Consider the following 13,601-nt stretch of genomic DNA (forward strand, 5'->3'; position numbering starts at 1 on the left):
TAGATCATATATATACCGAAGCATTGATCAATACCCTCATTCAACTAGAGTTCTGGGCATTCTCACATTATGCATCGATTCTCCAAGTTTGTTCGCCAACTCTACTTATTTGAAGGACATGTTTGTCCATGGTTATGGGTTTTGATAGAAATCCATTTTAAATAAATAAATTAGTATTAAGCCAAAACCATAACTTCAAAGGAGAACATTTTTTTAGTAAGCAAATAAAAATAACAATGGTTGCTAGTAGTGTTCTAAATTAAAATAAAAATAACAATGAATGATGGTATTGAAACGAAATAGTATGTAAATTTATGAGAGAGATGTATTTAACACCCATACAATTAGAACCATTAACCAATCTCAGGAGTGTCTTAACAATACACCTATTCATCATCAATCCAAAATCCCATAGAGTTCATTTAAACAATTTTAATGTTTCATATTTTTTCAAATATTAAATACATTTATACATTCACAAATATATTTTAAATGACAAAAGTTACAATCTCTTGAAAATTTACTTTTTAAAACAATGTATAATTTTTTTATGTACAAATTCAAAGAAAATAAAAAACACCATAATTTATTAACAATTTAAAATAATTGTCACCTCATTGATAGTAATGATAATGGAAGTTGTGTATTAAAATATGCAAAAATAAATTTCTTTATTATCGGGTATGGTGTATATTAAAATAGACAAAGATAGTTATTAATAAGGTAGGCATGTTTATTTTGGAAAAGGGGCTTCCAAAATTTTAATTTTGTTATTAACAATTATGCGGCGGATGGTTGGGATTTAACCTCCTCCATGAAAGATTTTAGAATATTCATAGTAGTATACGCAAATCAATGGTTGAGATTTATCTTCAAAGTATTAAGGCTCTTTTTACCTTTTTAATTAAATTGATTAATTAAAAAGAATGCAATATAAAAATGTGATATGGAGTGACTTATGATTTTTTAGACATGTGGTATGGATAAGCCGTGGTATTGTAATAAAGTGAGATGTGAAATGATCTAATTGTTTTGATGCTTATTAGTCCTTGTGAAGGTCAGGCTCAAGTTACTGTGGAATAAATGGCATTCATTTCACTTAGCTTTTCTATGTACATTTTGTGTTGAATTTGGTCTCAACTATTTCTAAAGTTAAAATTATCAAAATTTATCTCCAAGATTTGAATATTTTTACAATATTCTAAATTTCAAGAATTTATCTGGTTAAAGTAAATAAAACAAATAGGACTTTAATAAAGCAGAGGTAGCCTGAAATGCCCCTAACAGATGTTTCTCATGGGCAAAAAACAATCAACAAAAGCAACTGGAAACTATTGAGTAATTTCTTATTTGGAAAACATTCATTTTAGATGATTATTAGTAATTATAAAAAGTAGGACTATAGTAATGAATTTGTTCTTAACCATTATTGCTTTGCATTTCAATCATTTTCAATGGTGGGGACTAACATTTCCTTGAGCGCCTAAGTGACCAAATGTTGGAGATGGAGGTAAGAAAGGTTAAAGTAGGTGATTTTCTATTAAGATTAAATATGTGGAAGATGGTACATCAATAAAAAATGTTCACCTCTTCTAATTTTATAATCATCTAACATTGTTCTGCAACCAAGAGCTAGACATTTAACATGTGAAATAGTGCCCTTGATGCCTTCACATTTTCTTTTGCATTTCTTTATGTAGCATTTGAAGACATTGGTTTCCTTTTCCAAACAATGGTGGTAACAAGTATGAATTGTAGAAATGGGAATGTGTGCATACGCAAGGAGGAAGCATCACAACATTTTTTTTGCACCAAAGTTAGGAGAGACAAAGAGATCACTCAGAGATGGAGGAGAAAAATGATGTGAAGGAGAGTGTAAAGGGCAAAGAAAATAAGGGGTTGGTGGAAGACAACATTGACTCTCCCTTCAACCTTATCCATGCAGAGGGATGGTCGTGTTGGCAAGATGATGTGTAATAAAGCTTGCTTGTGCTCTTTTACATGATGTGATTTGGTAGGAAGAATCCCTCCCTTTGAAACCTTTCATATATTATTCATCCAAGATAGGTAATGGATCAGGATAAACGGAAAAATGCACCAGGTAATTTTCATTGGCGACGACTCAACATTTGTTTATCATGAGGCCCTAGTTGACCATTTCATCTCCAATGAAATCGTTTCCGTAAAGAATATTAAAGAATGATACTTTATTCAAATTTCTTGATAACCAATTAGGGTCATTGTGTAATGTGTGAAAGGATGGAGAGGACGTTGCATTAATTCATTTCCATGCAATGATGACAAACATAGAGTTCCCTAAAATAGACATTCCCTCATGAATTCAAGAGTTGAGAAGAGTAAGACCCTATTGGAGTGTCGAAACTTCTACTTTATTGTTTGAAACTATGTTCACCACCTATGCAAAAGCATATATATATATATATATATATATATATATATATATATATATATATTCCATCAACGTTAATGATGACCCTTTCATACTCCTAGCATTACATAAACACATTTTGAAAGAGGAAAAAAATTAAAAATTTGGAAATGAACTTAAAAAAATCCATAGACAAATGGAATATGGGATACTAAAATAATATCCACTTTCAAAAAATAATATTTATAGATTATGTCTCACAAGTTTTTGTATGCTATAAATACCCAAAACCTCTTATATATATGATTGGATTCCAACATCATTCAAGGTTAGAGTATCATTTGCATATATATATTTTTGGGCATATAAGTGAGAGTTTTTTTTGAAAATGGTAAAATCTATGTTAACTTAATTCTTAATTGGGAGTGAGTATAATGAATAGAATATTGGTTGTTATCCATCAATATTCACTAACCTATCATTTTTATTTAAGAAAATCATACCATTTAAAATGATTACTTTTTGTATGTATACTTTTTTTCATTTAAGATGTAACTTTTCTTTTGAAAATGGAAAAGATCTATTGTAATTGAATTTTTAATTGGTAGTAAGCAAAATAATTATCAGTTACTATTCACAAATAGCCACTAACTCATTATATTATATTATTTAAGAAAACCATATTCTTTAAAATCATCACTTGCGAATTAATATGTATGTAAATTTTCATTTTTACCCAGTATTTCTATCACTTGGTAATTAATATATATGTAAATTTTCATTCTTACCCAGTATTTCTAATAATATGTATGTAAATTTTCATTCTTACCCAGTATTTCTAATTTCGAGTTGTTTTACTTTCAAGAAAGACGAATTTTTAATAAATAAAAAATATAATCCAATTTATTTTAAAACAAAATTAGCGAAGGAATAACTTTCCATATCGTCAATATTAAAATTATAATAATGAAATTAAATGTTATCAAATATCATATAACCTCGACACCAGACAATCCCATTGGAATTTAATTTTGTTATCTAAAAAAATCAAAACATGGAAGTTGCTCATATAGCCTCAAGACCATACAATCCCATTGCAATTTAATTTTGTTATCTAAAAAAATCAAACATGGAAGTTGCTCGGCCACGAGTGATGTCTATCCCGAAGGAATTAATAAAAATAAATAAAATTAAAGAATCCATATCTGCGAGGAAGAAAAAAAAATAGAATCCATTTGGAAAGCAGACTATTCCAACGAGTGGTGAAAGAGTCGGTAATCTCGAATTGCTTGCACGACTCATTCCACCAATTACCAGAACCCACGTCTCCTCCGCAATCAGTCGGCGCGTCTGTCTGGTATTAATAATGTTTCGCAGTCCACCACAGATAACTGAATGACCCCATAACACAGAAATTGGGAATGGCTCGATTGAAGCTGAACCTCCGCTCCCACCAATGGCGCCGCCTGTCCGCGGATACTTCCGGCAAAAGCAAAATTGAAGTCGCAGAGGTCCAGGAAAAATCAAATGAAGAGACTGCAACAACCGATAAGTTCTGCCTTTCGCTTTTGAATGACAAAAGCTTCGAAATTGCTTACCCATCAAAGAATCAACAACAGGGGAAATCGCGTGCCACCAGAGAGGCTGAGGTTGTGTCGGACGTCGGCTGCAGATGCCGAAGACCATCCAGCAATTCGCACCGGCTCCGCACAGAAGAAGAAGAAAAACCAGTCAGGGTTAATAAAAGCCGCGCTCGGAAAAAAGAAAATACCAAGGGGGAAGGCACTGCGGATCATGGTAATAATAATTCAGTGCCTTCGTTTGTTTCTTCCCCCATGAATTCTCGTTTTTCTAGCGCTGCAGCTAATTCGCCTGCGCCTAAACCCCCAAGTTCAAATGGTAAAACTTCCAGCGGTTCCGCTGCTGGTTTCGAACCAGGGACCTGCGGTGCACTGGATAATAAGAATTATAATATTTATTCAGCAGCTCGCAGCAGGGAGAACGATGAAAATGAGGCTGAGAATGATTTAGTAAATTGTAATTGGTGGGCGCGAAAATGCGAAGAATGTGCATGCAGTCATGATGTTGGAGGGAATCTTGAGATATTGCAGGGACGTTGCTGCAGCGTCCATGGTAAAGCTTGCCAAAGTTTTGCAGAGGTGAAAAGGTCAGAGGATCCATACTCTGATTTCAGGTGTTCCATGGTTCAGATGATTCTTGAAAAGAATATATATCAGCTCTCTGAATTGAGAGGGCTTCTGGAATGCTTCCTGTCCTTGAATTCTCCAGAGCACCACGGGATTATCGTCGAGGCTTTCACGGAAGTTTGTGTCAATATTTCGTGTATTCTTTCCGAAGGAACTTGATGAATGGACTGCCATTGCCAAGCACGGCAGTGATCGGTGTTATGTATATTGTGGATCACTGTGTTTTTGGTTTTTTCAAAGAGCATCAATGTCAGATTTGCATAACAACTCTGGGAAGGAGGAGGTTGGTCTTTCGCTATTAAATTTTCTCAGAAGTCAGAACATCATGAGGGTAAGTTATTGACATTATCTTCTACTTTGAATGGCAAACATGAATTGCGGAGGAAAAAAATATATATATAATAGATGGTGATGTGTTATCTGCATCTGTACGAGCGGCCATTGGTGATGGTGTTATCTGCATCTGAAGAAGCGGTCATCTTTTCTCTCTGTTGTAGATTCAGAGCATATCTCAGAATCCAACTAACAGTGGCATTCAGAGCATATCTCAGAATCCAACTAACAAGGGCAAGGTTGGTATGATTCCACGATATTTTTGGAATCTGCAATGCTATAAATTCAGTTCATGTTCATTGAGTTTAGAGTTTAATAATAACATATTTATTTTGAAAGGATAGGTCACTTACCTGTTATAATTTTTGAATTTTATAAGAACATCAGAGAGGAAAGTTGACAAAGTTTCAATTTCTTTAAAGTATGGAGTGCTGGAAGATACAACAATATGAAAGCATGTTTCATCACCAATTTTGCTTTTAGAAATTTCATGTTTTAAATAGATTTGCAGGAGCTTCATTGATTAGATATAAGTTTACACAAAAAAAATTATATTTTGAAAAAAATTAATAATTTCCTTAAAGATCAAAATAAATCTGATCTTTAATAAAATGAGTGTTTAGAATTTGATTTAATATATTTATTTTGTAAGAGGTGTAATAAAATTATCATGTATTTATTTTAATTTTTGTAGGAGAGGGTTCCAATTTGTTTTTGGATGTAAATATATTTTTTGGATTTAAATATTTTGATACTACATAAATATAAAAAATAAAAAATATATGTTTTGAAAAAGTTAATTATTTTATTAAAAGATTAAGGATCAAAATATCTTTATAAATCTTGGATTCCAAAATAATAAATTTAAATTTATCACAATCATCTTATAAATTAATCGAAGTCAACTATATAATAATTGAGTATTTATATTTATCTATTTATTTATATAAAATAATAATTGAATAAATTATATTAATAAAAATGCTATAGTGCAGAAGAATCTCTCAAGAGACAACTAGAAGAATGGTTGAGTGCAGAAGAATCTCTCAAGAGACAACTAGAAGAATGGTTGAGGCAAGAGGAAATTTTATATGAGCAAAAATCTAGAGTGAAAAAAATCTAAAGTGAAATGGTTGAAAGAAGGAGAGCGCAACTCAAAATTCTTTCACAAGTCCATGATCAACTATAGATAGCAAACCCTATAACTCATCTACGCAATGAGCCACATCAACCAATGGAGGACCACAAGGACATCTCTTGACTTCTCACTCAACATTTTGGCGCTCTCCTAACAGAGTTAATCCATGACAAGAGAATCAATATACAAAAGGTAACTCAACACATCCCTTGTTTGGTCTCTCCATAACAAAATGCTTTACTTCTCAAAGAAATTTCATTTCAAGAAGTAGACCAACTTAGATCCATCTAACATCGGATCTATCATGCGCCGAGAGGGATCAAATCCCTCGAGGTGCAAACCTTCTTTTTGGTGTGTAGAACTTGAGGAAAGGTTTGCACCTCAAGGGATTTGATCCCTCTCGGCGCATGATAGATCCGGTGTTAGATGGATCTAAGCTGGTTCCAATTGAGGGCAACAATGTCACATTTTTAGATTATCATTATTATGTATATGTTTGAGATAAAATTCAAAATTCACATTATGTTTTCTTTTCTTGGCATGACCATATCATTCTCTTCTTTATTTTGGTTTGTGTTTCTTTCCTTGAATGATTTGTACGTCTGTGTTTGGATACTTTGAGTGGTTTGTGTGTTTATGTGTTTGGATTTGGATGGTAATGTTTGTGAATGTTACAGTTGTTGTGTTATATTTTTATGTGTATGTAATTTTTTATTAGTAATTAGTTGGTGATGAAGAAGGGAGACAATCTTGTCAATAGTTTGCAGGAGGATTGATATTGCACATCTATTTCATTTAATTTTAGGTATCACAACTTTTGAAAACTAATTAATTCTAAATAGTGTTCCTCCAAATATTACAAAATATATCTTGAAGAGTAGTTTTAATAATTTACTGTATCAAGATTACTCTTGAAATAATTTTTTTTTTGTTTATGTTTGAAATAATTTATTTCCTTCAAGAATATTTTGATGATTTTTTTTATCTATAGTCTATTTTGCAAAGTCAAGAAATAATGTATTTTTGAATTTTTTTTAATGAGTGGCCAGATTTATAAAATCTTTACATTATTTGTTTCTCCAAACAATTATCACATCTCCTTCAAGAATATTTTGATTTGTTTTGATGTTTATAAATATACATTTTCCTCTTATAAATATTTTGAATACATTGTTGTATGCAATTACTCTATTAGTAATTTTGAATATATGTAATTGTCTATTAGTAATTAGTTGGTGATGAAAAAGGGAGACGATCTTGTCAAGGATTAATTTTCACTTTGCAAGAGGATTGATTATGCACATCTTTTTCATTTTAAGGTGATGAAGAAGGGAGACGATCTTGTCAAGGATTAATTTTCACTTTGCAAGAGGATTGATTATGCACATCTTTTTCATTTTAATTCTAGGTATCGCAACTTTTGACAGCTAATTATTTCTTAATAGTGTCCCTTTACGTATTACTAAATATATCTTGATTTTTTTTTAATAATCTACAACCTCAAGATTAACAACATCTAATGCATCTAATGCAAACAATCAAATAGGATTAGAAAACAACATCTACACTGAAATCAATGCATCTAATGCAAACAATCAAATGAGATTAGAAATCAACATCTACACTGAAATCAATGCATCTAGTGCAAGAAATCAAATAGGATTAGAAATCCACATCTACACTAAAATCCATGCATCTAGTGCAAGTAATCAAATAGGATTAGAAATCCACATCTACATTGAAATCCATGCATCTAGTGCAAGCAATGAAATAGGATTAGAAATCCACATCTACACTGAAATCAATGCATCTAGTGCAAACAATCAAATATAATTAGAAACCAACATCTACACTGAAATCAATGCATCTAGTGTAAGCAATTAGATAGGATTAGAAATCATCATCTACACTGAAATCAATGCATCTAGTGCAAGAAATATTCTTCCCTCTCTCCCCCATCCATCTAATCTTGAAAAATATTTTTAATAATTTACAGTCTCAAGATTAACAACATCTAATCCATCTAATGCGGGCAATCAAATAGGATTAGCAAATAACATCTACGTTGAAATCAATGCATATAATGCAAGCAATCAAATAAGATTAGAAACCAACATCTACACTGAAAGCAATACATCTAGTGAAAGAAATCAAATATAATTAGAAATCAACATCTACACTAAAATCAATGCGTCTAGCGCAAGCAACCAACGAAGATTAGAAATCACCATCTACGTTGAAATAAATGCATCTAGAGAAAGCCATCAAATAGGATTGGAAATCAACATCTAAACTGAAATCAATGCATCTAGTGCAAGCAATCAAATATAATAAAAAATCAACATCTACATTGAAATCAATGCATCTAGTGCAAGCAATCAAATAGGATTAGAAATCATCATCTATGTTGAAATCAATGCATATAGTACAAGAAATATTCTTCCCTATCTCTCCCCTCCATCTATATCTATATCTCCCTCCATCTCTCCTTTGTATCTCTATCTCACCCCCCAAACACACACACACTCTTTCTCCATATCTATCTCTCCCTCCCTCTCTCTATCTCTCTATTCTTCCCTCTCTTCACCTCCCATCTATATCTCTATCTCCCTTTGCCTCTCCTTTGTCTCTCTATATCACCCCCAAAACATACACACCCTTTCTCCATATCTATATATATCTCCCTCCCTCTTCCTCTCCCTCTCTCTTCCCCTTCACTCTCTCTCTCCCTCATCTATCTCTCTTCCCTCCTACTCTCCTCTCTCCCTCTCTCTCTATCTCCCTTATCACTCCCTCTCTCTCTATCTCCCTTATCACCCCCCCTCTCTCTCTCTCCACCTTTCTCTCTCTATGTATTTATTCTTACCTCCCTCTCTCTTTCCCTACAACTCCATCTCTCTCTCCCTCCCTCTCTCCTTCTATCTCTCACGTTCTCTCTCTCTCTTTTCCTTCCTCTCTCCCCCTTTCTCTCTCACCTCCCTCTATCTCTTTCCTCCCCCTCTCTCTTCACCCTCCAACCCCGTCACTATCTCCCTCCCTCTCTTCTTCTCTCCCCTTCTCTTCCCCCTTCCTTCCATCTCTCCTTCTTTGTCTCTGTATCTCACCACAAAACATACACACTCTCTTTCCATCTCTCCCTTGTCACTCTCTCTCTGTCTCTCTCTCTCTCCACTCTTCTCTCTCTATGTCTTTCATCTTCATTTTATCTCCATATCTCCCTTGTCACTCCCTCTATCTCTCCACCTCTATCACTTTATGTCTTTGTTCTTCCCTCCATATATATATCTAGAGTTAATATATATCATGATATATTAATATATATTATAATACAACAAATTGAATATCATAGTAAATTTATTATTGTATTAGTAATCCAAAGTTATTAAGTTTAATAATATTAATATTAGAATTAATAATGTTTTTTATGGCATGATACTAAAAATTATAATAAAACTACATCAAATTAATATTTTCAAATATTAGAACTTTGATGTGGAAATATTTATGTCTTTAAAGACTTTAATATATCCATAGGATATGGTTTTTCCCTTTAAAGATTCATTTTACAAATATTTAATCAAAAAAATATTAAAATATTTTGGAGCAAGATTTTCGATTCTTTGTGTTGAATTAACTTGATTCTTTGATTTAAGAGATGTTATTAGCTTTAGTAAATCTGAGTAAAGATGTTTAATATTTTACCTAATTTGAAATTTTAATGTGGTAATTTTTTTTGTTAAAAGTAAATTTATGATCCATTGAAATTCATGTATATGATAAAGGAACTATTAAATGCATGAGATAATTTATTATCCATTCAAATTGTATATAATAATACGTAGTTATATTTTAATAATTAATCTTTGTCCGTTAATAAGATTAAAAAGTTATATATAATTTAAGATTCAAGCTAATGTTTTGGCCTACATTAGTAAAAAATATTTTTATTGTCTTTTTTAGGGTGTGACATTCTTACACATCAGGGTCATACTGGGTTGTAGAAGGTGCCTCTCGACTCAAAGAAGTAGTCATGGGTATGCCAAGAAATAAAGCTCCTCGTCGGGATGGCTTCACAACTAAGTTTTTCAAGCGTGCTAGGCTATTGTGGGAAGAGATGTATGGAAAGTAGTAGAGGACTCTTGTTGTTCTACCTCTTTGCTCTCTGCCTTCGATGCCATCTTTATATACCTTATGCCTAAGTCCTCAACTACTTATTCCCCTGCTGATTATAGACGCATTGCCCTGTGTAACGTCATTTATAAGGTCATCTCCAAAATAGTTTCCAATAGACTCAAGCTTCTCCTTCCCACACTAATATCCCCTAATCAAACCGGCTATGTAGAGGGAAGGAAAATCCTTGATAGCATTATCCTTACTCAAGAGCACATCCATTCCCTTCGTTCCTCCAAGCAACCTGGGATGATTCTAAAACTTTACATGTCAAAAGCCTTTGATAAAGTGAGATAGCAATTTATCTATCATATTCTTGTGCCCTTTGGCTTCCATGAAAAATGGATCTCTTTGGTAATGGCCCTTATCTCCAAAGAATTTTTCTCCATCCTAGTCAATGGCTCTCCCTCTCCAACCTTTACTACCTCAAGAGTTATTAGGCAAGGAGACCCATCTCTCCCTATATAGTTTTGTTGGTAGTTACAGGTTTGAGCCCTTCCATTAAATCTACACCCTCACAACAACGTCTTAAAGGTTTTCCCCCTTGAACCAATCATCAACGCTCTATGCATCAAAAATACATAGATGATACCTTTCTTTTAGTTCATCCTTCTATTCAGGAAGCTCTGGAGTTCAAAATCATTCTTGATGACTTTGTTTCAACCCCTCGCATGGATATCAACATAAGCAAATCCCAAATCTTCTTCTTTAACACCTCGCAAGCCATCCAAATCCATATCTCCCATCTACTAGGTTTTAAGAAGAGCTCCATTCCATCCAAATACTTAGGGGCCCTGTTAACCTCCAACCCTCTTCACTAATTAGTGTGGGAAGACTTGTTGCTTAAAATTGAGGCAAAACTCTCAAGCTAGATTTTAAAGCCCTGAATCTTGTTGGTCGTTTTACCCTTCTAAAATCAGTGCTTCAGTCCATTCCTACCTACCTCCTCTCTACCCTTGCTTCTCCTAAATCCATTCTTAACAAGCTTTGAAACCTTTAGCATTCTTTTCTCTGGGATGGAGCGAAATTGGATCGAAAATGGACGTTGGTAGCCTGGGACAAGCTTTGTCTTCCCAAGTCTATAGGGGGTATGGGATTAACAAACCTGGTGATTCTAAGTAAAGATCTGAGTGCAAAAATATGGTGGAGGTGGCTAAAAACCCCTGAACTTTGTGGTGCCAAATGTTGACTAAACAATATGAACTCGGCATGCACTATCCTCAGCTGGCTAGAATGTCAGAAAATACTTCCAGATCTCATATATGGAATGCAACTTGGTGAAGTAAACCCTTAATCCAAGACCATTTCTTTTGCGAAGTACGTAGTAGAAATTCAGCCCTGTTTTGGGAAGACTCGTGGAATCAGTGACCTAAACTTTCTTTTGAGACCAACCTTCATCAAATTAGAGATAGTCACCATCAAAGAGGTTTAAATCTGGTCACTCAGTATTGGGACAACCCTTTTGTTGATTCACCATAGCGCCCATAGAAGCTTCAATCATTGGCACACATAGACACCCATGCAGAGGAGCAACTACTTTTAAAACCCATCTTGGACACTTGCAACATAGTTTTGCAGTCAGATGATGACGTCTTATGATGGGGATTGGTCCATTAGGGAATTTTAATCTAAAGGAAGCTTGCATAATTCTACAACACACTCAGCTCATTGATCCAAATCAAACATAGAAACATCTCTGGAAGTTTAAGCACTTGCCAAAAATCACCCTTTTCCTCTTGCTACTTCTTAAAAATAAAACCCTCACTTGGGATAAGTTGCAAAAGCATGGATTCTTGGGTCCCTCTATTTGTATTATGTGTTCTGCTAAATTAGAGGACCACAACCATTTATTCCTTTCCTATTCCTTCTCTCACCTTCTTTGGGAATGGATGGTTATTTCCTTTGCCAGATCAAACTTAGTTACTCCCTTTGTCGTTGCCTCTCTAAACGATTGGTTTGACCCCTCTTTTCACAACCCTATACTCAATTGAGCCTAGCTCCTGATGTTGGGGTTCATCACTTGGAATATTTGGAAAGAAAGTAATAAACGTATCTTTAGCAACGCCACATCTACCCTGGATGTAGTATGGGGCCTCATCCTTTCACAAATCAAAGGGACTATTAAATATATGCATTGGTCCCCTCAGGATTGGGATTTCCCTCTTGTTGAGCAGAACATCTTGCGTCTTCTTGGTATCAAATCTAGCTTCTCACTTTCCTCTAATTTATCTCTCTCTTCCAGGTCTATTAGTCCTTCTTCTTAGTCCCCCCCTACCCCATTCTTTATAAATCTTAACTTTGATGGGGCTTCCTGAGGAAAAGCTTCGAAGGAGCCTTCAATGATAACTCTGGTCAAATGGGTTCACTATCAACAATGAAGCCGAGCTGTGGGGTTTGGAAATGGGCCTGGCCATTTCTTTAAGCCATAACCATCATTAGCTACTCATTGAAGGGGATTCATTGATTATTATCTCCATTCTAAAGAAACTTCAATGTGGCTCGCCCCTCTCCAAAATTTTAGGCAGTTGGCACATCGAGTCCCACATCTCCAAAGGTTCCTCACTTATTAGGTCCATTCAAGCTCCCTTGCTCTCTCATGTTTGTTGAATGGGTAACAAATTAGCTGATTACTTATCCAATCACACATTGGATTCAGAAGGCCCCTCTCCAAAATTTGAGGCAGTTGGCACATCGAGTCCCACATCTTGAAAGGTTCCTCACTTCTTAGGTCCATTCAAGCTCCCCTGCTCTCTCATGTTTATCGAACGAGTAACAAATTAGCTGATTACTTATCCAATCATACAGTGGATTCAGAAGGCACCTTACTAAATGTAGAATGGTCCCAATCACTTCTGAATCAACTAAAAATGCTTGTCTCTCCATCGCATATCAGGACTTCCCCGGCACGACGGGTGAATGATTCAGACGTCTGTCACGACAATGATCATGATCTTTAGAACAATTTGCCACCTAGTTAGACCCGTGCTCCAAGCCCACTATAGTTGTCTTGGTTTAAATGCTTGAGTGAGGTGATGTTTTATGTACTCCCAACTATCATACACCATTCTCTCCTACTTCCCTCATTGCACTATGATCTCATCCTTCCCTGGTAGTATTATGATTTCCTACGATAATTATTTGGGTGAGATTCTTATTTCCATGACTGGGCATGGTGTCATAGCACGCACGCTCCCTCATTTAGGTATCTCCTTGATCTCCGCAAGCTACTTTCAAAATAATTCTGTTTCTTAAGATATGCCTTCTCATCATCATCATTCCTACCTTCTTGCTTACTATGGCGCATACCCACATCAGCCTGACCTTGGGTTTGTAACTTTGTACTACCTCTCTCAAAGGTGGCGTA

This window comes from Pinus tabuliformis, chromosome 2_2 (assembly GCF_031772625.1).
Source record: "Pinus tabuliformis cultivar Carrire ecotype Pingquan chromosome 2_2, CPIR1, whole genome shotgun sequence".
Taxonomy (NCBI): domain Eukaryota; kingdom Viridiplantae; phylum Streptophyta; class Pinopsida; order Pinales; family Pinaceae; genus Pinus; species Pinus tabuliformis.